The sequence below is a fragment of the Nuphar pumila genome, chromosome 5, assembly GCF_984573655.1.
Source record: "Nuphar pumila chromosome 5, dmNupPumi1.hap1.1, whole genome shotgun sequence".
Classification (NCBI taxonomy): Eukaryota; Viridiplantae; Streptophyta; class Magnoliopsida; order Nymphaeales; family Nymphaeaceae; genus Nuphar; species Nuphar pumila.
Window position 1 is genome coordinate 46,594,013 of NC_143253.1, and position 23,864 is coordinate 46,617,876.

Here is a 23,864-nt window from a genome sequence, read left to right on the forward strand (position 1 = left end):
ACATTTTTGAAATAAACACTGAAAATGGCTTTGAAAAAGGGTTAAAATTGACATTTGAAATTCAAGATCTTTGAAAATAGGGTCTCAAGCGAACTGGAACTCCGAGTTAGAGTCCTGAACTCTTAGGACTCTGAGATTTTAGATTTTAAAAGCCAAATGAAAGAATTTTCAAAAGATTTTATCAAGAAATGATGAAATAAGTTAGAAAACACAGTCAGGGTTAGACTCCTAACTCGACCGAACTCTAAAATAGAGTCCTGAACTAACTGGACTCTGTAAAATGACCTAAATTTTGAAAATAATCGAAAAAAGATTGAGAATGGAAGTAAAACAGACTTAAAAACCAGACTTCTGACCGGATTAGGACTCTGAGACAGAGTCCTGATCGAACTGAAACTTTCAAAAATTTAAGAAATTTGATTAATAGAGGCATTCAGAAGCGACACCATCTAAATGGGTTTCATTTGTGAATTGAAATTGATTAAAGTTTGAATTTGAAAGGAATCCAGATTGTTTTCTAAGAAAATATTTTGAAATATAAAGTCCTGGGGTTGGAAAATGACAGAGTATTGAATAAAAACCCAGGTTTTGAAATTGATTTTGAAATAAAGCTTTAAAATTCAAATCTGGATTGAATGTTTTGAAATAGGAGTGCTGGATCTCGAAAATGAGATGCAATGCTATGCAGAATACGTGCAATGACATGCAATGATCTGTAATGACTTATGAAATGGACAAACACTGGATGAAGGTAAAAATTTGGGGTGTTTACAGATGCCCCTCTTTGCTGCTAAGCCGGTTGAAAGCCGAGCTTAGTGGCAAAGAAAACACACCAAATTTGGACTATAAAAATGCCCTAGTTAGATGAATCTGACTGGGTATGAAAGAATTAGTTCAAATGATGATGATAGATATGAAATGAAGAATAAGGAGAAAATTTTATTTCAAAAAGAAGTGAGATTCAGGTTTTGCCCTTAACCTGGATGGGACAGGAAATACCTCGTATGGAACGAAGCTTAGGCTTAACCCTTAACCTGAAAGGGGATGATAAATGAAATACCTCATCAGAATGAGGCTCAGGTTTAACCCCTTGACCTGAAAGGGGACGATACCTCATGGAAAAATGAGGCTCAGGCTTAACCCTTAACCTGAAAGGGGACGATATACGGAATCCTCAAATGAAGAAACCATGATGGGACCTTCGAATTCTGCACAATAAATCCGAGAGGGGTTTGCAAAAGGAAGAAAGGGGGTTCCCTAAAGCTTGAAAAGGGATTGATCTTGGACGTCTCATTGCTAAGACTGAATGGATTTTAAGACAGATGACCTTTTGCGGAAAATTCAGGTTTAACCCTTAACCTGAACGGGAACTGTCTATGGTGGGACAGTGGGGAGCACAGGGAAGTGTGCGAATCTGAGAGCTCAGGCACTCAGATCAAAACAAGAAGGGAAGGATCTTGGACAACTCCCATCATCCGATCCTAAAAGGGATAACAACAATGCCTGGATACATCAAAATAAACATCAAGTTCTCACTTCATGTCAGGATAACTTAAAAGATTGCCAATAAGATAAAAAAAATATATTATAATTGATTCAAGAATGATAAGCACATATATATATGAATAATATTCCCTCTTGTCTACCTGAAGTATTACCTCTGACTGGACTTAACTCCGTAGAATCAAGATTCGAATTCGAATATCATTGCCATTGACTTTCTCTCAAGGAAGCTATTAATTTCCTTGATATGGGCGGAAAAGAATACATTCTTGATATTACAAGAGCTATTGGTGAAAGAATATTGATAAAAGAATTTTGCAAAATTAAAGAAGATTCTTGATAGATTCGGCAGTCTGATATCCTGGGATTCTCTTCTCATGATGATCTTTCTGCACTCTCTTTTTGACAGAATTGGAGCTCTCTTGGATTTTTCGGGAATTACATCATCCTTCATTTTGGAGATGTCCTGACTTGTCTCTCTCTTTTTTTTTTTGGAAGGGTACGTCACAAACTCCTTCATCTCAGAGATGTTTCGATCCTTCTTCTCTCTCAGGGATTATATTGACGGTTATTAACTCTTTGGTTGGAAGTCTCTTGATGATAGCGGAAATTAAATATCTTTTAGGGTTTGTCGGTAGATCCATCACACTCGCCTTCATCTCGACGGTGATCTGGACTTTCCCTGGAAGGATCCGTCACAAACTCCGTCATCTTGGAGATGATCCAAATCTTCTTTGGCCCCGGGGGTCGACTCGTCTAATTCGCTTTCATCTTGACGATAGTTGAGAGATCCCTTTTGCAGATATTTAATTGCAGCTTAGGTGATGGAGGAGATGTAGAGATGGTATGGATTTTTTTGTTTGTGTCACCCAGGATATTTCAACTGTTTTTATTTTCTAAGAATGGTCTTTAAAAATGCGCCATTGACTGCGATCAATATCAATCATTCATGGCTTTGTAACAACATTGAATTTTCTTTGCTGGCCATATCGCGGATTTATTCTTCATCCTTTTGGTTGGCCAATAGAAAGATTTTGAATTTTGAATCCTTTTTCGCAAAAGTTTTGTCACTTCGGAAGTAATACTGAAGGTATTCTGAGGTACAATTTTATGCGATAAAGATTTTGAAATCCACAACTATTTTTTTTATGGCAAATTGGCAAAATATTCTTGAAATCCTTGGTGAAGGAAATCATTTGAGATCTATATGACACATCCGTGGCTAGATTCTCCTCTCCTTTCCCCAAAGGAGAGACTCAAGCTTGACCCTTACCTGAACGGGTAACAAAAGATACTCCTCTCTTCCCTGAAGAGGAGGTGTTTGCAAAACGAACTTTCGAAGAGAAATAGAGTTTTCATCAAAACTCCCTATTTCTAGGCTTCTCTTATGGAAAGAAGCCGCTAACAGAGATTGAAAGGATATCATAGAGGAACGAGTCCATCACACTCTCCCTGGAAAAAGGGTCCTCGACGACGGGGGTGGCCTAATAAAAGACATTTAAGGTTACAAGGAGGACGAGCTTCCGTCGAAACTCTCCCTAGAAAAAGGGTTCCTTGTGTTACAACAAAGATTATTTTGCAAACTGTTCATGAATCACGAGTCCCTTCAAACTCTCCCTAGAAAAAGGGGTTCAACGAACGAACAATAAAGACATGCGAAAAGAAACGAGCTCCCTCGAACTCTCCCTGGAAAAAGGGTCCCTCGCAAGAGAGATACTTGGCGATTGATTTTGATAGCTTTTGATAACTCAAAGAACTGCTTGATAACACGAATGACTAGAGGTCTTGACAAAATCGGCAAACCGAATGTCAGATTAACAGAATGGAACGACCCAAGAGTCTGATACAGATTGTTTGGTTCGCAGGTCTAAAGATTGAGCCTGAACCTCAATGTGAGAGTTATGTTGCGACCAGTATGAAGACCGAACTTTGACAAAGTACCAATACGAGCACTGTATTTTAAAAGATTACCAGTATGAGCACTGGATTTTTAAAGGATACCAGTACGAGCACTGGACTTTAAAAGGCTACCAGTACGAGCACTGGATTTTAAAAAGTTATCAGTACGAGCACTGAATTTTAAAAGACTACCATTATGAGCACTGTATTTTAAAAGATTACCAGTACGAGCACTGGATTTTTAAAGGATACCAGTACGAGCACTGGACTTTAAAAGGTTACCAGTACGAGCACTGGATTTTAAAAGGTTATCAGTATGAGCACTGAATTTTAAAAGATTACCGGTACGAGCACTGGGTTTTCAAAAGATTACCAGTACGAGCACTGGTTTTTAAAAGATTACCAGTACAAGCACTGGGTTTTGAAGGGTCATCAATTGGCGATGACTTGGACGACTTGCCGGGGTCTCAGGATTTATCCCTTATCCTGAATGGAAAATTCAATGTAAATTGACGCAGATGAATGCGTGCAAATGCAAATGGATGCAACTGAGTGCACATGCGTGCAAAATGAGAGATTTATTAGATCCTGCCTGCACATAAATTGTTTTTGATAAAAGGCAACTTTACCAAGAATGCCCCAGTATATTCTGGGGAAGAGGGGTATTTTGACCAAAGAATAATTGATCATTTATTGAGGAGAATTTTTGAAGAATACAAAAGATAGAATAGAGATTTTCTAGGTATAGAATTTCTTCAGATGTCGAGCATTAATGGGGTCGGATAGTTCTACCCCGTCTGCATTAATCAGACGATATGAATTACGGGACAACGCTTCTTTCACCACGTAGGGACCTTCCCAGTTTGGTGACCATTTGCCACGTGGACGATGCTTGAGATGAGCCGTTGATCTAAGGACCAAGTCATTAACTTGGAATCTCCTTTCGATGACTGACTTGGCATATTGCCTTGCTATCCTCTGACGATAAGACTGAGCGTGTTCTGCTACTTTGAGTCTTTTTTCATCGAGTAAATCTAACTGTACCAATCTCTGTTGCTGATACTGATCGAGTGGTAGCTCTAAAAGAGATGCGAACTTAAGGGCGGGTTTCTGAACATGAAGAGGTAACACCACCTCAGTCCCATAAACAAGTTCTGAAGGAGTCGCATTGGTTGGGGTTCGAATGGTAGTTCGATATGCCCAAAGTGCATCATGAATTTTCTCGTGCCAATCACGACCCGTCTCAACGGTTCTTTCCAAGATGCGAATCAAACTTTTGTTGGTTGCTTCTGCCTGACCATTTCCTTGTGGATAATAAGGAGCTGAAAAATGATGATGAATTCTGAATTTTGAACAAAAGATCTTCATTCTCTCATTCTTGAAATGAGTACCATTATCTGACACGATGTCGTGTGGTATACCGAAACGACAAAGAATGTTCTTATGAATGAACGAGACTACATGTCGACCTTCCACTGTACACAGAGTGACGACTTCAACCCATTTGGTGAAATACTCTGTTGCGGCAAGGAAATATTTATGACCATTAGAAGCTGAAGGAGAGATGGGTCCTACGACGTTGAAGGCCCACATAGAAAATGGCCATGGAGACACGACTGATTGCAAGTACATGGCTGGCGCATGAATGGAAGGTGTGTGTATCTGACACTGAACGCACTTCTTCACAAAACGATAGCAGTCTTGCTGCATGGTTCTCCAATAGTATCCTGCCCGAATGATTTGTTTAACAAGGGTTTGGTAGCCGACATGACCACCGCAAATACCTTCATGCGCTTCTCGTATGATTCCTTTAGCTTCTTCTTTGTCTAAGCACCTGGAATACTCAGAACTGAACCCACGACGATAAAGAACATTGGCAAGGATAAAATAGCGGGCGGACATATGCTGAATTGCTTTTTGCTCCTTCTTTGATAGTTCTGGTGGAAGCTCACCAGTTTCAATAAAGTTTTTGATATCTTGATACCAAGGCTTCTTTTTTTGTTCCGCCTGGTTGACTTGCATTACCGGAACGAAGGTAGGTTGGTCAAGTCTACCGATTTCAAAGGAGCGACAGGATTCTCCATTTCTGAAAGACATAATGGAGCCCAGGCTGGCCAAACCATCAGCTATTTGATTAAACTCTCTTTTGATATGGAAAAGCTGAAATTCATCAAAATTGTTGATAAGGGATAAAACGATCTTTTGGTAAGGGAGCAACTTCTGATCTTTTACCTACCATTCAGCTTTGACTTGGCTGACGACGAGCAATGAATCGCCGAAAGCGTGTACCCTCTGAACATTGAAGTCTTGCAAAATTCTCATACCATGTATTAAAGCTTCATACTCAGCCATATTATGGGTACATTGAAAATCCAGTTTAAGAGAAAAGGGGATCATCTCTTTCTCTGGTGTGATCAGCAAGATTCCGACTCCTATGCCGGTCATGTTCTTGGATCCGTAGAAAAACAGATTCCAAACTGGGGATTGTTGAACATTACAGATCCGCTCATCGGGAAAGCTATCCTTGATTCTAACATCTTCTGCTAAAGGAAAATCTGCCAATTGGTCTGCAATTGCTTGACCTTTGATAGATTGCTGAGAAACATACCCCAGATCATACTGCATTAACAGGACTTGCCACTTAGCAATCCGTCCACTAAGAAATGGTTGTTCGAGAATATACTTGAGAGGATTAAGTTTTGAGAGAATATTGACTTCTGATGCTAACAAGTAATGTCTCAGCTTCTGACACATCCATACCAGTGCTAGGCATGTCTTCTCTATTTGAGAATATTTTTTCTCGTAGTCAATGAAAGTCTTGCTTACATAGTAAATGGCATGTTCAACCAAACTGCCTTCTTCATATTGTGCCAAGAATCCGCCACAAGCGGCTTGGTTAACTGAAACGTATAGCAAGAGAGGCTTTCCCAATTCTGGTGGCTTTAGAACGGGCGGATTAAGAAGATATTTCTTGATACGCTCAAACGATTGCTGACACTCTGGTCCCCATTCAAATTTCACTTCTTTTCTGAGTAGATAATTGAAAGGTTCACATCTCATGGCAAGGTTGGATATGAATCTCCGAATTGATTGCATACGTCCCTGAAGACTACGCAATTCCTTAAGAGTAGTTGGAGGTGGCATGTCAATGATGGCCTTTGCTTTAGCGGGATCCATTTCTATCCCCTTTTTGCTGACCAAGAAGCCTAGCAATTTGCCTGATTCAACTCCGAAGACACACTTCTGAGGGTTGAGTCTTAGCTTATAAAGAATAAGCCGCTTGAAGACTTGACTTAAGGCATCGATATGGTCTTCTTCCTCCTTGGATTTGACCAAGATGTCATTAACGTATGCATCCATGGTCTTGTGCATCTGATCATGGAAAATGACAGCCATTGCACGCTGATAGGTTGCCCCAGCATTTTTGAGCCCAAACGGCATGACTGTATAACAGAAAGTGCCCCATGGCGTAGTGAAGGATGTTTTGGATTGGTCACGAGTGGCTAACTTGATCTGATTATATCCGGAGTATCCGTCCATGAAGGAAAACATGGCATGCCCAGCCGTGCTATCAACTAGGAGGTCAATATTTGGGAGGGGATAGTCATCCTTCGGAGTAGCTTTATTGAGATCGCGAAAGTCGATACAAATTCGCACTTTGCCATTTTTCTTGGGAACTGCAACGATATTCGCCAACCAGTCCGGATAATCTATTGCTCGAATGAATCCTGCTTTAAGCAAGTCCTCAAGTCCTTCCTTGACCTGTTGCTCGATTCGAGGATCCATTTTCCTTAACTTCTGTTTAACAGGTTTCGCATCAGGCTTCAGAACGAGTCGATGTTCCACCAATTTAGGATCTAAACCGGGCATATCTTCATAAGTCCATGCGAATACTTCTTGGTGATGCTTGAGAAAGTCAATGAGCCTTTCCTTCTCATCTGTACTTAGGCTGGTGCCGATCTTGAGAATTTTCGAACTATCTTCTGAACCAATATTGATGTCCTCAGTCGGATCCTGGACAAGGGTCGATGGTTCATCTTGTTTCTGAATCACTGCAAATTCTGGCAACTCTGGAAGCGACGAATCAAATTCTGCCATTTCTTCTGACTGCTTTGTGACCTTACTGTCCCCTGCTCTTGCTCGGACCCGATATATCTTTGCCGGTTTCGATAGGATTGAAGGATTAATGACTAACCTTTTTATCGGTTGAGAAGACATTCTGAAATTTTGAAAAGGAATAGCTTTTAGAGAAAGCTCCTTTACTATGACATAAATTGCATGGGAATAAAAAAGATAAGAACAAATGAATTTTGAAGACAAATTGCAGAGGAATAAGAGAAAGATGACATCCAGATAGACGAGAAAATTGATAACTTTATTGAAGAATTGAAATGAAATAAGGACATTTAAAATGAACTGAAATGGGACATTGTCCCTACAAACTGCAAAAATCAAATGAATGAAATAGAAAAGACAGATGGTAGAAAATTTTTAATGGATCCCTTTAATGAAGACAGTATTTTTGTGGGATCTTTTGCCCATGAATCCTAGTCCTGCTCTGCGCGGATGATGGTCAGGGATCACTGGCTCTAGCCGGCCATCTCCGTTCTTGCCCAATCCTTTGAAAGGCTGATAACCATGCTTCAGTAACAGGTCAAATCCTTTCTTGGTCCTAACAAACTGCGGGAAAAGAGGATGGTCCTTGAAAGTACTGTAATCGAGACGACCCCCAATCTTAAAGAAATGTGGTCCTTGCCATTGGACCATCGCTGCTGTGTGATTTGTCTCTGATGTTGCTCCTAACTTTAGCATTTCAAGGCTTTCACTGAGAACAATTTCTTCACTTTCCCTAATGCTAGGGATATCAGCAGTATAAGTTGGCCTAGGGATCATAGGCTGAGGTAGCTGCTCTTCAGGATCTTCCCCCAAAACAGTAGTTATCATGCCACCTTTAGACCACTTGATGCACTGATGCAGAGTGGATGGCACGGCGTTGGCATTATGAATCCATGTTCTTCCCAGTAGAAGATTATACGTTGGTGGCACGTTAACGACATGGAAAAGCACTGTATGAACAGAGTAGTTGATAAATATTTCCAAGAAGATCTTTCCCTTTGTTGTTTGTCCATGATTATCAAACTCATAAATGGTGATCGGATCCGGTGTATACTCTTCTTCTTTTATACCCAGAGCCTTGGCAGTCATTTCAGGACAAATGTTGAGGCTACTGCCTCCATCTACAAGCACGTGGGGTACAGTCATTCCCCGGGTTCGCACCACAATGTACAAGGCATTGTTATGAAATGCGTGAGGTTTTGGCAGACCCTCATCTGAGAAGGTTATGGGAGCATTGGTCATGGCCTGATTAACGATCTAAGCCATGTCTTCAGGTGTGGTGTCTGGCTTGACCTTTATCTTTCGCAGTAAATCGTCCAGGACTTGCTGATGCTTAGGAGAGGCACGTGCCAACTCAAGGATAGGGATATTAGAGAGGGCAGTGATTGGTCTTTGCACCGTGTCGACCTTTTCTTCTGGTTTTCTCCCTTTTTCCGAAGTAGATTTGACAAGGCTCTTGGGTAACCATGGCATTCTTTTGGCTACCTCTGGAGATACTCCAGCGGGTTCTCTCGAAACTTTCAGCTTACTGAATGCTGAAACGAGGTCCATCTTTTGAGAACCGGACTGGGCCTTATACAACACTAATACCTGATGTTGCACCTTGATATCACTGCTAGGGCATGGTCGGATATGATCTTGTGGCTGAAAGGGATGATCAGATATCATTGCTGTTGAGTGCTGCAAGAAAGGCTATTTTAGAATCTCCATTTTCTCATCTTCAGCCCCTTCTACTAACAAATTTTTGTCAATATAATCTTGTATGATGTTTTTGACAACGAAACAGTTCTCGGTATCATGTCCCACAGTTCGGTGGAACTTGCAACATCTGTCCTTCATTTTTCCCATAACCACTGGCGGGTCAGCTACCCTTGGAAGCTTAATCATATCACTGCCGAGCATATATTCTAATACTGTCTCGAGGGACTGGTCTAGAGGAGTAAACTTGCGGTTATAACTCCATCCTTCCCGCTTCGGCTTTTCTTGTGGTCTTGATCTTTGTTCGAGGGTTTGCTGTGGCTGCTTATCATATTGAATAATCGACTTGCCTTTCTGATCACTTTTGTTGGGATTTGACCCTCCTGAAGCATAACTATGATTTTTTCCATTTCCTTTGTTCTGATTCTTGTTGTTACTGGCAGAGTATGTAAAATGAGCTTTCTTCTTTGATTCTTGTTGACTGTTATTCTTTGTAAACATAAAACCTTCATAAGACCCGTTCTCCATACTCAACTCGAGCCATTCGGCTCGTTCTGTTAGTTCTATGAAGCTCTTCGATGGAGATGTAGAAATTAGTCCCCTTAGGGGTTGCGAGAAATTGCTCAGGATCAAAGATAGTGCGTGTCTTTCTGCTATTGGCTCGCACTTCTTATTGCAAGCGGATCTCCATCTATGAATGAAATCCCTGGCCTTCTCGTTTTCCTTCTGCCTCAGACTGCAGAGATGACTGAGAGTCGGGAGTGCTTCAGCATTGAATAGAAAGCGCTCAATAAATAAATTGACCACTTTGTCGAATTCTTTCAGTTCTATCGGATTAATGTGCTCTGAGTACCACTTTGCTGCGACACCTTCCAAACTGCGAGGGAAGCAGAGAAATAAGGCACGATTGTTCCTCTTGAACCTGGAACATTCTGCGAAGAATAGGGCGAGATGTGCTTTTGGGTCACCCGAACCATCAAACTTGATAAATTTCTTGGGGAGATTATCAAGATCATCATCCCCATCCAGTCCATCATAGAAGTCTTCACTTGTAAAGACTCTTTTGCCCTTGTCACGAGTTTGAAGATCCTTAACTATTTTCATCACATCTTTGAGTTGTGACTGCGTAGGGTCGTCAACAGACTGATTCTTGGATTTGTAGGCCGACCCCTGCCCTTGAGTCGACCTTTTGAATTCTTGCTTGTTTTCATACTCTTTGTCAGTATCATCTGCTGATTCTGACTCATCAGACATTTCCTCATGACGATTCTGCTTTTTACTGATCTTCACATTCTTGACGGCATGACCCTTATCTTTCTATTTGGTCTGAATTTGCTCAGTACTGGCCTCAGCTTGCTCTGCCAGCATCTTGGTCATCATCTTTTTTAACATGACGTACATTTGAGGATCGATGCCATCATCCGCCTGCTGACCCTGACTCTGGATTGATCGAGGTGATTCCATCTCTTCTTCTAAAGCTACTAAGTACGCAACGCCTTCAACTGATGCGGCTTTCTTTCTGGATCTTGTATCAACCATCGGGTATCGCAAATGTTCTCTTGGATATTACTGATGTTCTCTGCAAGGCAGAACTGATGGTTAGGCTTCTGAAGGAAATTTGGTTTGGAGGAAAATATTTGTTGAGAATTTTGGTAGACAATTGAAATAATATCCCATTACTAGGGATTGAGTCGTCACTGGGATTACGACAATTGCGTTGCTATTCTTTGCAAGATAAACAACTGAAAATATGCCTTGTTACCTAAGCGAGGTCGTCAAACCAATGTAAAATAAAGAAATTTTTATTGAGAGAAAAAACATGATTTTATCAATAATACACTTGACAGAGGGGAGGGGGACAGACAATTTTCCACCACTCCAGATAATCAGAAGATACACGAGGACCAGGAAAAATAGTAAGACTGACAAATGAATCCCAGCCATGTCTGACAGAATGGTATGCTCCGGAGCACTGATCTGATGTGAGATCGAATTCTGGCAGAACCCCGGCTAGTGGACGAATCTCTACGCGCTTCTGCCTCTGAGAGAACTGCCTGACACACCGCTCTAGATGATAGTATGCGCAGAAAAACGGGCCTAGTAGCTTGAATCGCTTGCCGTATGCATAAGTATATCTAGGAGGTGATTCCTGGCGATCAAAGTAGTCTCATACGACCTCTTCCTCCTGTAGGTTGTCGATCAAGAACCGGTATCGCGCAACTGGAAGAAGCTTTTCACCATTGTATCTGAAGGAACTGGCTTGGACTGGCACATGCCGGAGGAACCAAGAATGCAAGGCATAGGTGCATCCTTCGACTAGGATCGACTCTCCGAGTGCGAAACGAGTCAACCCTCGGTATAGAAAGGCGAGTGCGGCCATGGCTATTGAGAGGCGGCTGGTCTGTCGACTTCCCCATCTCCTTAGAAGCTGAACTATTCTGATATCCATGTAATTTCGTCCGTCGGGAAAGAAAGCCAATCCCACCGTGCACAGAACCATCGCATGCTGAATTCTCTCTCGAGCTGTCCTGGACAACGAGCTGACTTCCACAAATGTCCCATACTGTCTGTAGATTTCGAGCAGATCCACATATTCGTTCCCATCCTCCTCTATCAATAGCCAAGACTTGCATCCTGTCATGCGAGCTAAAGCATCCTTAGGGTCCAGACCCTTAACATTAATCAGAAACTGTTTCTCCAATGGATCTCCAGGCTGACCGGCTGGCTCGGGCAATCCCATGATCTCTGAAAATTCATCCATCAGCACTGTCATCTCGCCCCACGGGAACCAGAAGGTAGAAGTGCTCGGATTCCACCGCTCTGCTAGTGCATAGATCAAGTTGCCGTTGACTGTCTGCTTTTCCACTGCGGACGCCAGTTCCAATCCACACTCGTCCAGATGGTCTGGAAACATACGAGAGAAGTTCTTGAACCATGAATAATACCACCGGGGAAAGAAGGATCCGGTGCTGAGGACTCGATGTTCGGGAAGACATTGTCGCACCTCGTAGGAGATGTGACCCTCAGGGAAGACTGAATCAAGTTGACTGGATGCCATCGAACTGGAAGACATGGAAATTGGAATAAGATTTGAGAAAAATACAGGAATTTTGAGAAAAATGCAGGCAGGATAAAAATAAAGCAGGAAATTCGAGATCCAGAAGACAAGAAAGATGGGAAATCACCTGGAGTTTTGAAGAAAATGGAGGAATTATATGAAAATCGTCCAGGGTTTAATGAAATATAAGGAAGTACTTTATAAAATGAAGTGTTTTAAAAATCGTCCAGGATTTAAAACATGGACAGTACATGGACATGGACTGGGGAATTTTGAAAAATCGTCCAGTATTTTTAGAAAATATGACTATAACATATTCAATCACATTCTGCACAAACAAGTATGCACATACAGCATTCCCTAAAAGCTGACTCTAGATGCACAAATTTTGAAATGGCTGTAGGACCTTAATCCTAACTCTAAGGTTCAGATCAACTGTATCCAATCCAGTTATGCCTATATACTCAAGCCAAGGCTCGATGTACGTGGCATAAAATCAATTTCCCCGGTTCTAGGTTCAAGTTTTCCAACATCCTTGAGCACCTGCCGATATACGTTGGACTATGGCCCTTGGTACGTGGCAGGGGGGTTTTCACCCAAATAGGTGGCCCAGTTATGAGGCTCTGTCCCGAACTATGGTTCTGGAAGAGAGCCCAGCAACGTGAAGACCGGGACAATATAGGTGGGGTGGTTTTTGAAAAACATGAGCATATGCAATCAAACAGAAGGCTCTAAGTCCTAAAGAGATAGAATTTTGAAATATTTGAAGAAGCAAACATTTTTTTATACAATTCCTAAATTGAGAAGTATTGTATTAGACCTAAGTCTATGTGAGCATGAATAATTCTCCTCAATATGGTCCTACCAAACCATACCTAGTCTATATGCATTCCATGTCAGCTGGGTTCAAGTCTAGGCTCCTAGGTTCACATGATATCATAAAGCAAAGCTGACATTCCATGGAAATCGATTTTGACAATTTGAACTAAGTAGAGCATTAAATTGATCAGGCAAAGACAGGTCCCATCACGGTCGCCAAACCTGTTATCATCGCAAAATTTTACTTTTGCAAATCAAACTGACCTTTGAAATAGTTTTTGAAAATAACTCGCCCCCGTTTTTAAAATGCGGGAAAATTCCGTAGAATGGGACTCGCCTGTCGGTACGAGGTTCAACCGTTCCTGCCACCTTTAACAGGGGTAATTGAACCAAGGATCAATCTTATGCTCTACTATATTCAACTTGTCTAAATCATATTCTAATTTCTAAATGCACATAGAATCAGGCATGTGCTATGAATTTTCAGAAAATGCACATTTTGAAAAACATGATGTTTGCTTTGAAATACTTAGAAATACTAAGAAAATGTAAATCTTGGAAATGATATCACATGGAAAATCGTGAATTAGGACTTGGAAAATATTTCTGAGAAAAGTAAAAATCGATTTCTAGGGAAATCTTGAGATTTTATGAAAATCAATTCTGAGAGAACTTGGTTTTTCTGAATTCCAACTTTGAACTTGAAAATATAACTTGAAATTTCGAATTTTGAATTTTGAGAAACACTTGAAACATACTTTAAGATTTTTATATTCTGAGAAAATCGATTTCTCCCTATGACTTAGAAAATTTTGAGAAAATGAAATTCTTTGAATTGAAATTTGAATTGGCAAATGCATGAAATGGATGAATATGGATTTGAGGAATAGAGAAATACTTTTTTGTATTTTTGAGAAATGCAGTGCATTTTTGAAGTTAGCCTAAGAGTGTAGGCTGAATGTGGCTAATGTGAAGATCATAAATCTAAGTATCATTCGTATTCTAACTATGACCATAAATACAAATTCCACCAAGTTTATAAACTTCATAGAAGCTGGTGCATGTGCCATTCGTGTAGACCATGGTGAATTTGTAAAAATATGCATGAATCATCATCCATCACACATTAAAATTATAAAAAAATAAACTATATGCAATGCAACCTAAGCTAAGCAGGAAATGTAAATTCTTATTCCAAAGTTTAATTACAAATTACATCACTATTGAAATTTAAATACATGAAAAATAAAGTCTTCAATGTACTTGCAAAACTAGAAAACTTGGTTAATGAATATATGTTGGCTTTTCTAGATTTATCCAACAATATCAGGAAATTGTTGGATTTTGCTAGATATAAGCCTTTTTGCCATGATTCCCTTAAATCAAAATGATAAAGCATGAAACAAAATTGAATAAATAAGGAAGATAAGATATGAAATTTCGAAATTGGGGTCAAAATGACCAAAATACCCCTCATAACAAGACTATGGCCTTGAAATTAGGGTTTTTAGAAAGATATTTTGATAAAATGCAAGTTTTGAAATTTGAATGGAATAAACTCAAACCAAATATGCTATGACATGATTAAAAATATGAAATTAGGGTTAGGGATTTCGAAATTTAGGTCAAATGACCAAATTTCCCCCGATAGCAAGACTATGGCCTTGAAATCAGGGTGTTTAGAAAGAGATTTTGGTAAAAACTTAGGTTTTATGCACTAAATGAAATCAAATGAGCACAAAATTAAACCTAAAGTATCCTAAGATGCTTATGAACATAATAAAACCCTAAAACCATCTGCTTATACACAAAAATCCAATAATATCACAAATTTTGTGATTTTTGCAGTGTTTTTGGATCTTTCAGGAACCCGGTTTTGCAATTTGCTTAATTCAGCCATCAAATGGATTCCAAAATCCATAAAAATTGGTACCTGCACTTGTTATAACCCTAATGTCGAATTGGAATTATAAAAATAATTTTTTGACATTAAATTAATCCGAAAATTGCATTAAACCCTAAAAATATGCTATTTTTGACCTAATTCAAGAAACCAGTCTCAGTCCAAGACCTGAATCAGGGGTCAAATCTCCAAGGAAATTTATGAAATTTTACAGAGACTAACTAAGAAGAAAAACAGAGATTGCCCAATTTACAGATCGGAAAAATCATCTTCGGTTAGGGAGAAACCCTTCCGGCAATCTGAGCTAAAATATATCACTTTTAACAGGGATTAAAACGACTATTCCAGATTGACAATACAGGAATAAATAGCAAACCTAAACAAAAATCTCTGAACTTTTAATGGTGAATAGTAGACAGAAAAATAACAATACTCACTTTTTACAGATCATGAATCGGATCTGTGGTTTGGGATTGATGACTAACACAAGTCTGATTAGGGTTTTGGTAAACCCTAACGAGTTTAAAATTTAAAAACAGATTCTCTGAAATAGGAAAAATACTAAACAATAATCAAAAAATCTGAAAATTTCACAGAATACATATCTACTCAATTTGAATCCATAGCACTTTACAGATCTAAAATCGGATATAAGATGAGAGAAATATCATCACAGCAAGTTACCTTCTTGATTTTAACCACGATTTTAAAGCTTTAAAAACCCGATTTGATGTCTGATTTTTTTGACAGGGTTACCGAGATCCAAAACCTCTGATTTTTCTACAGTAACTCAATAACTCATGCATGCATCACATATAAAAAATTCAGAAATAAGAAATGAGTTCTTCAATCCGAAATAACATCATCTTTATTGTTCTAAACCTAAAACACACAGAAATTTAAGAAACTTGAAAAACCATGCATTAACTAATGTAAATAAATAAAATAAACCATAAAATAGTAAATAAAAATTATTTCTATGCTATAGAACGTAAAACAAACATGAATAAACCATGAAAATAAATTAAAAACAGGGAATCAATGGCTGGAATTTGATATCACCTTTAAAACATAGATTTAACCCATTAAAAGGGTAAATCATGTATTTTATAGGTTAATAATGTAAAGAATCATATTAAATTCAATTCTAATGGATTAAAATCCCTGTAAATCATCCAAAACAGGGTTAGATCACCTTCTTGGACCGTTCTTGCTGGTTCTTGATAGTTCTTGAGGTGAAACCATGGTTGATCTTCCATAAGGAGGGGTGTCCAAGCCTAAATCTAGGTTTAAAGCATTAAAAAAGCATTAAATAAAATAAGAAAAGTGAAGAAGTTCATACCTTGGAGTTGCAGCAATGGAGGAAGGGCTGGAGAGGAGAGAGAAGCTCCAAGATTTGCTCCCAAGGTGGCTGGAAAAATCGTCCCTCCTATGGGGGCCTTTTATAACCATTTTTTAAGTTTTAAAAATTAGCAATTTTGAAATTTTTGGACTTCTAAAGGGGGGGGGGGGGGAATTTTGGGGTGAAGTTACCTAACTACCCCTAGTCTAAATTATCCTAAATAATGCCTAATTAACCCCTAGCTAATCCTAAAAAATCCCCAAATGTGGTGCCACTTGGCATTTTCTCACATTGGGTTTTTAAAACTCCTTTAAAAACCTTTAAAAATACTAGTTTTAAAACTAACTTTCAAAAATGAGTTTTTCAAAATGGTTTTGACTCTTCTAAACCTCTAACACTAACCAAGACATCAACTAACCCCTAGTCTAGCCCTGACTGACTCGAATATGGCACCACCCCGAGTGGGCCCTACTTGAGTTTTTCAAAAAAAACGATTTTAAAACTTGAAATTGAAGGAGTTTTCAAAAGGATCTTCAAAAGTAATCTTAAAGTTAGGATTTTTGAAATGGCATAAGGTTCGAACTGCGTTAGAATTCCTCTGGATATGGTGCCAACTGAGCGGGCCCACATCGAATTTTGAACATTTTTGAAATAAACACTGAAAATGGCTTTGAAAAAGGGTTAAAATTGACATTTGAAATTCAAGATCTTTGAAAATAGGGTCTCAAGCGAACTGCAACTCCGGGTTAGAGTCCTGAACTCTTAGGACTCTGAGATTTTAGATTTTAAAAGCCAAATGAAAGAATTTTCAAAAGATTTTATCAAGAAATGATGAAATAAGTTAGAAAACACAGTCAGGGTTAGACTCCTAACTCGACCGAACTCTAAAATAGAGTCCTGAACTAACTGGACTCTGTAAAATGACCTAAATTTTGAAAATAATCGAAAAAAGATTGAGAATGGAAGTAAAACAGACTTAAAAACCAGACTTCTGACCGGATTAGGACTCTGAGAAAGAGTCCTGATCGAACTGAAACTTTCAAAAATTTGAGAAATTTGATTAATAGAGGCATTCAGAAGCGACACCATCTAAATGGGTTTCATTTGTGAATTGAAATCGATTAAAGCTTGAATTTGAAAGGAATCCAGATTGTTTTCTAAGAAAATATTTCGAAATATAAAGTCCTGGGGTTGGAAAATGACAGAGTATTGAATAAAAACCCAGGTTTTGAAATTGATTTTGAAATAAAGCTTTAAAATTCAAATCTGAATTGAATGTTTTGAAATAGGAGTGCTGGATCTCGAAAATGAGATGCAATGTCATACAATGCTATGCAGAATACGTGCAATGACATGCAATGATCTGTAATGACTTATGAAATGGACAAACACTGGATGAAGGTAAAAATTTGGGGTGTTTACATACTCCTTGAAGAAAAAGCTTGATGAGCCATGCTTTCCTAAAGTTCAACTGAAGATATCGGCTACCTCAAGTTGAAGACTTTTTTTCTTCTTTAGAGTCATATGTAACAGAACCTTCAAGAACATGCATATTGCATATTGCATATTACATACTCATTCATAAAAACTATATCATAAAAGTATACGATAGTTTCAAAAAGCTCCTTTTTGAAAACTAATAATTGTACCTTCTTACAACTCTTTATGAAAAAGATATTTTGTCATGTAATAATTGTACCTTACACTATATACAAAACAACATGAAAAAGAAATGTAGGAAAAAGGCAAAAACATAAAATCGGCTACATAGAGAAAAACAAATATAATATATTTTTGAAAAGACTTTAATTACCTTCTTTAAAGAAATATTTTTAATAAGAAGAAGACAAAAACATAAAATCGGCTACACAAAGAAAAACAAATATAATATATTTTTTAAAAAGACTCTAGTTACCTTCTTTAAAAGAAATGTTTTTAATATAAGAAGAAGACAAAAACATAAAATCGGCTACACAAAGAAATACAAATATAATATGTTTTTGAAAGGACTCTAGTTATCTTTTTACAAAACCATAGAATGTCGACTTACTTGAAGTCATCATTCTCTTTGTACAAAGCATTAAATACCTCCTGAAACAAATCCTTGTTAAATATCCTTCTCAAAGAATGTCGACTTTCTTTTAGTCCTCATTCTCTCTGAAGACTTTGAAAACACAACATAAAGAAAAACACTTGACATGACTATGTACAAATATATATCTCAAAACACTCAGTGTACTCACTCTCATTTAAAGTAAAGAAGTACTTATGTACCTCAAATCATTAATTAGAATAAAGACAAAACTACAATCCAACGTTCAATGTACTATTGTAAGAAATAGACTTTTTACATAAAATATGTATTACCTAAAATATTACAACGACTTGTGTACCCTACATTTTACCTTTATGGAAAAAGGCACTCTCGAATTTCTCTAAAAGATATTTTTGAAAAGACATAACATTTCACATTTCAAAAAGTAACGACTACTTTTTTAAAGCTATATAAACACACTCAAATAAACTATTCAACAAGGAATGGAATAGACGTGTGAGCTTACAACGAGAAAAATTCTATTCATTATTTGAAAAGAGAGCCTTGAAAAAGAAAGAGAAAAAAGAAAAGAAAGAAAAGAGAAAAAGTCAAGTCCAGCTCCTTGACAAAGAGCATCCTCTGAGTGACAAACAGAACATTCTGAGAATCCTTCATTCGTGCATTCATATCATTCTGAAGGTTCTATAAGAAGTATTATAACTCTGTTATTCACTGTTTTCCTTCTTTGTTGAAAGAAGTAGACCTCTGAGAAAGAGGGTGTTGTCCTTCTCTGTTGAGAGAAGAAGACCTCTGTGGAAGAGGGTGTTGTCCTTCTCTGTTGAGAGAAGAAGACCTCTGTGGAAGAGGGTGTGCCCCTTTTCTGTTGAGAGAAGAAGACCTCTGAGGAAGAGGGTGTTGTACTATTTATTCGGTGACTCGGATGTTATAGTGGAAAGCTCAAGTGGTTTGCTTGGGGACTATATGTAGGTCTGAGTACTGACCGAACCAGTATAAATTTTGTGTTTTATGTGTTGTGCCTTATTGCCTGATTATTTTATTTTATCGATCTTTATCATATTTCACTATTCACCCCCCCTCTAGTGGAATTTCAGATGCCATATGTGCTGGAAGACTTGTTACGTCGAAACCAGCAAACCTGCTTTGATACCAATTGAAATTCCACTAGAGGTGGGGTGAATAGTGAAATACGATGCAAGTTGATATAATAAAACAATAAAGCAATAAGGCACAACACAATAAACACAGGATTTATACTGGTTCGGTCAAAACCCTGACCTACATCCAGTCCCCAAGCAAACCACTTGATCTTTCCACTATAACATCCGAGTCACCGGATAAATAGTACAACACCCTCTTCCTCAGAGGTCTTCTTCTCTCAACAGAGAAGGGGCACACCCTTTTCCACAGAGGTCTTCTTCTCTCAACAGAGAAGGACAACACCCTCTTACACAGAGGTCTTCTTCTCTCAACAGAGAAGGGCAACACCCTCTTTCTCAGAGGTCTACTTCTTTCAACAAAGAAGGAATACAGTGAATAACAGAAAGTTACAATACTTCCTATAGAACCTTCAAAATGATATGAATGCACAAATGAAGGATTCTCAGAATGTTCTGTTTGTCACTCAGAAGATACTCTTTGTCAAAGAGTTATTTTTGACTTTTTCTCTTTCTTTTCTCTTTCTTTTTCTAGGCTCTCTTTCAAATATCGAATAGGTATTTTTCTCGTTGTAAGCTCACTTGTCTATTTCATTCCCTTTTGTTTGAATAGTTCATTTGAGTGTGTTTATATAGCTTTAAAAAAGTAGTCATTACTTTTTGAAATCGTAGCCTTTTTGAGATGTGAAATGTCATGTCATTTCAAAAAACATCTTTAGAGAAATTCGAGAAAGTCTTCTTTCCATAAAAGTAAAATATAGGGTACACTAGTCGTTGTAATATTTTAGGTAATATATATTTTATGTAAAAAGCCTATTTCTTACAATAGCACATTAAACGTTGGATTGTAGGTTGTCATGTAATTTTGTCTTTATCCTAATTAATGATTTGTGGTACATAAGTACTTCTTTACTTTAAATGAGTGTAAGTACAATAAATGCTTTGAGATATTTATTTGTACATAGTCATGTCAAGAGTTTTCTTTATGTTGTGTTTTTCAAAGTCTACAGAGAGAATGAAGACTACAAGTAAGTCGACATTCTTGAGAAGAATATTAACAAGGATTTCTTACAGGAGGTATTTAATGCTATACAAAGAGAATGATGACTTCAAGTAAGTCGACATTCTATGGGTTTGTAAAAAGGTAACTAGAGTCTTTTCAAAACCAATATTATATTTGTTTTCTTTGTGTAGCTGATTTCATGTTTTGTCTTTTTCCTATATTTGAAATCATTTCTTTAAAGAAGGTAACTAGAGTCTTTTCAAAACATATTATATTTATTTTCTTTGTGTAGCCGATTTCATGTTTTATCTTTTTCCTATATTTGAAATCATTTCTTTAAAGAAGGTAACTAGAGTCTTTTCAAAACATATTATATTTATTTTCTTTGTGTAGCCGATTTCATGTTTTGTCTTTTTCCTACTTTTAAAATCATTATTTTTCAAGTTGTCTTGTATATGATATAAGGTACAATTATTACATTTTGAAATCATGTCAAAATACCTTTTTCATAAAGGGTTGTGAGAAGGTATAATTATTTGTTTTCAAAAATAAGCTTTTTGAAACTATCGTATACTTTTATGAAATAGCTTTTATGAGTGAGTATGTAATATGCAATATGCATGCTTCTGAAGGTTCTGTTACAAATGACTCTAAAGAAGAAAAAATCTTCAACTTGAGCTAGTCGATCTCTTTAGATGGTCTTTAGGAGTGCATGGCTCAACAAGCTTTTTCTTCAAGGAGTATGATTGCACCATAGTTGTACTTGAACAGGAGGTCTCCATCCTTTTTGAGTGAGATATCCTTGCATCAAATACTCGTTAGATATATGGCAAAACATATCCAGTCATTATATAACATTTATCAAGAAGACATATTATCATATCATATGAAATCAAATAAGACAGTGTATCATATTATGTGACATCAAAACAGAGTTTCTCAACATTCTCCCCCTTTTTTATGATGACAAAATATGCTCCCCTGTCAAAAAGACATTATGCATAGAAAGAATACTTACCATAAAAATGTTAAATACGAATATTTTTCTCCAATAATGGAGATAGGTTTTCTCCCCCTTTGTCATAGACAAAAAGGAAGGGATCAGAGTAAGAGAGTTATTACAGACCAAAATTAATTAAAGTTATTACAGTAAAAAAGATAAATTATTACAGTCCAAAGACAAATGAGTTTATTCCGAAGGTGGAGAGGATTGAAGTGAACGGTTTGCTTGATCCGGCTGGAGGGTCTGTAGAGTTTGCTGAACGAGGCTTGACGACAAAGTATGCGATCCTGAGAACGCTGGACATCCATCAGTGCAGAGAAGTAATCAAAGTTGGATGTTGGATATTCTTCATCAGAGCCGGGCAGGTGCAGGGACCTGAGATTGAAGGAAGTAGCATCGAGGACCTGAGAGGGATAAAGGATGACTTCGTTTTGAAGGGGTACTTTGAAGTATTTTAAAATGGGAGTTATAAAACACCCGAAAAGAAGAGGCTGGAATTTTTTATAGCTAATAAAAAGGTCGAAAAGAATGTTGGACCAGTTTATCTGAGTAGAAGAAAAAATTGCGTAGAGAAGGAGAGAGATTTTTCTTGGTACTAATCCCTTGCGTGGAGGCTTGAGATAGATATTGTGGAGAAGAATCTGGGCAAGCAGTTGAGCATGAGGTTGGAGATTCCTCATGTGCCAGGGAAGTTGTGAGCAGTTGGTGCAGAGAAGAATTTTTTGAAGTACCGACCGTTCGAGTGGTACTATGTTGTCTAGGTTTATGCCGGTGGAAGGAAGGTTAAGAATTCTGCCTAATGAGGAAGCATGAAAGAACATCAGGCGTCCGCGTACTTTGGTGGTGATGGTAGTTTGTTCATGATCAGAGGAAAAATTTGTGTAGAAGAGTCAGACGAGTTCGGGATAGTAAGCAGCTTGGGATGAAGATCCTAGTAGGTGTTTAAGGTCGGGGAGAGATCTTTCTAGGTCAAATAATACAAAGTTGTCGTATTCAACCAATTTTCCTTCATGAATTGGTCGAGAGCAAAGGGAGTTGTAGTAATGAAATAAATCGGGATACCTTAGGTCGGCGGCAGTGATTGCAGTGTTTGAGGAGGAAGCCATGGCAAGAGCTTAGAAAGAATGAGGAAGAGAAAAAGACTTGGAAAGAGTAAGAGTTTGTAAGAGAATAGAGAAAATTAAGGGAATGAGATATGAATCAATCTAATAAATAGAAGAAGAAAAATAATTGTAATAAGAAATGAATGACATTGGAAGTGAAGGATTTTTAGATTTTAGTGGAAAGAGGAAATGCGTGAGTTGTAAAAGAAGAAGCTTGTGAATGACAAATCAAATCAATTTTGGAAGAAAGTGTATTATATTAGTATAGATATTAAGAAGGACATAGTTTCGAAATAATTTTTCTATATATGTAACAAATTTACTATGGAAAATCTTGTTGGATAGTGAGAAGAGTCATGAATTGAGTATCGAGTGTCATATTAAACGTAAGAGAAAGAATGATTCAAGAGTTTTTAAAGATTTTCGTGAAGATCATGAAGAATAGATAGAGAGTGAATAATGGCCTAATAAGAACAAACAATTTTTTCAAGAATTTACTTTATGTGAAATCATTCCAAAATCGTGAAGAGGGAGTTTGGAATAGGACAAACATGAGAGTATGAGGAAATGCAATAATTTCTTATTTAAGAAGTGTATATTTTGATATACGTGAAAGGAGTGTGAATAGATATAAAGGAGGGTGATACGGATATGTAGAGAAATGAGAGTGGTCATAAAGGACACCAATCACTTGATGTTGAATAGGAGATGTATGACATAAAGTGGAGTTAAGGACAAGGTTTTAATGTATCTCGATTGGAGAGAGATATAAAATATATGAGAGAGTCATGGTCACGGATGGAAAGGTACTTCGTATAATGTAGAGAGAGAGAGATAAAAAGGTGATACAAATCGTACTTATGAGTGGAGTACAAGTTTTTGAAAAGAGAATTGTACAACCCTTTTTCGTAAAAGATGTAAAGCATGAAGAGATGATAATAGATTGTTCTTAAGCTATGATATAATAGATGATATAGTAAAAATTTACGTGAAATATAAAAACTTAAAAGGTGGTACGAGAGGATAATCATTTGAATTTTTCATGAAAGGCATTAATATTTTAGTGAAGTGTCTCGATAGGAGGAAAGGAAGACATGATAGAAATAGAGTGTACGTAATATATGATATAGCAAATGATATAGTAAAAATTATATGTAAAACATAGCAACTAGATCTTTAGAAGAAGGTAAAAAGAACAAAAAAAAAT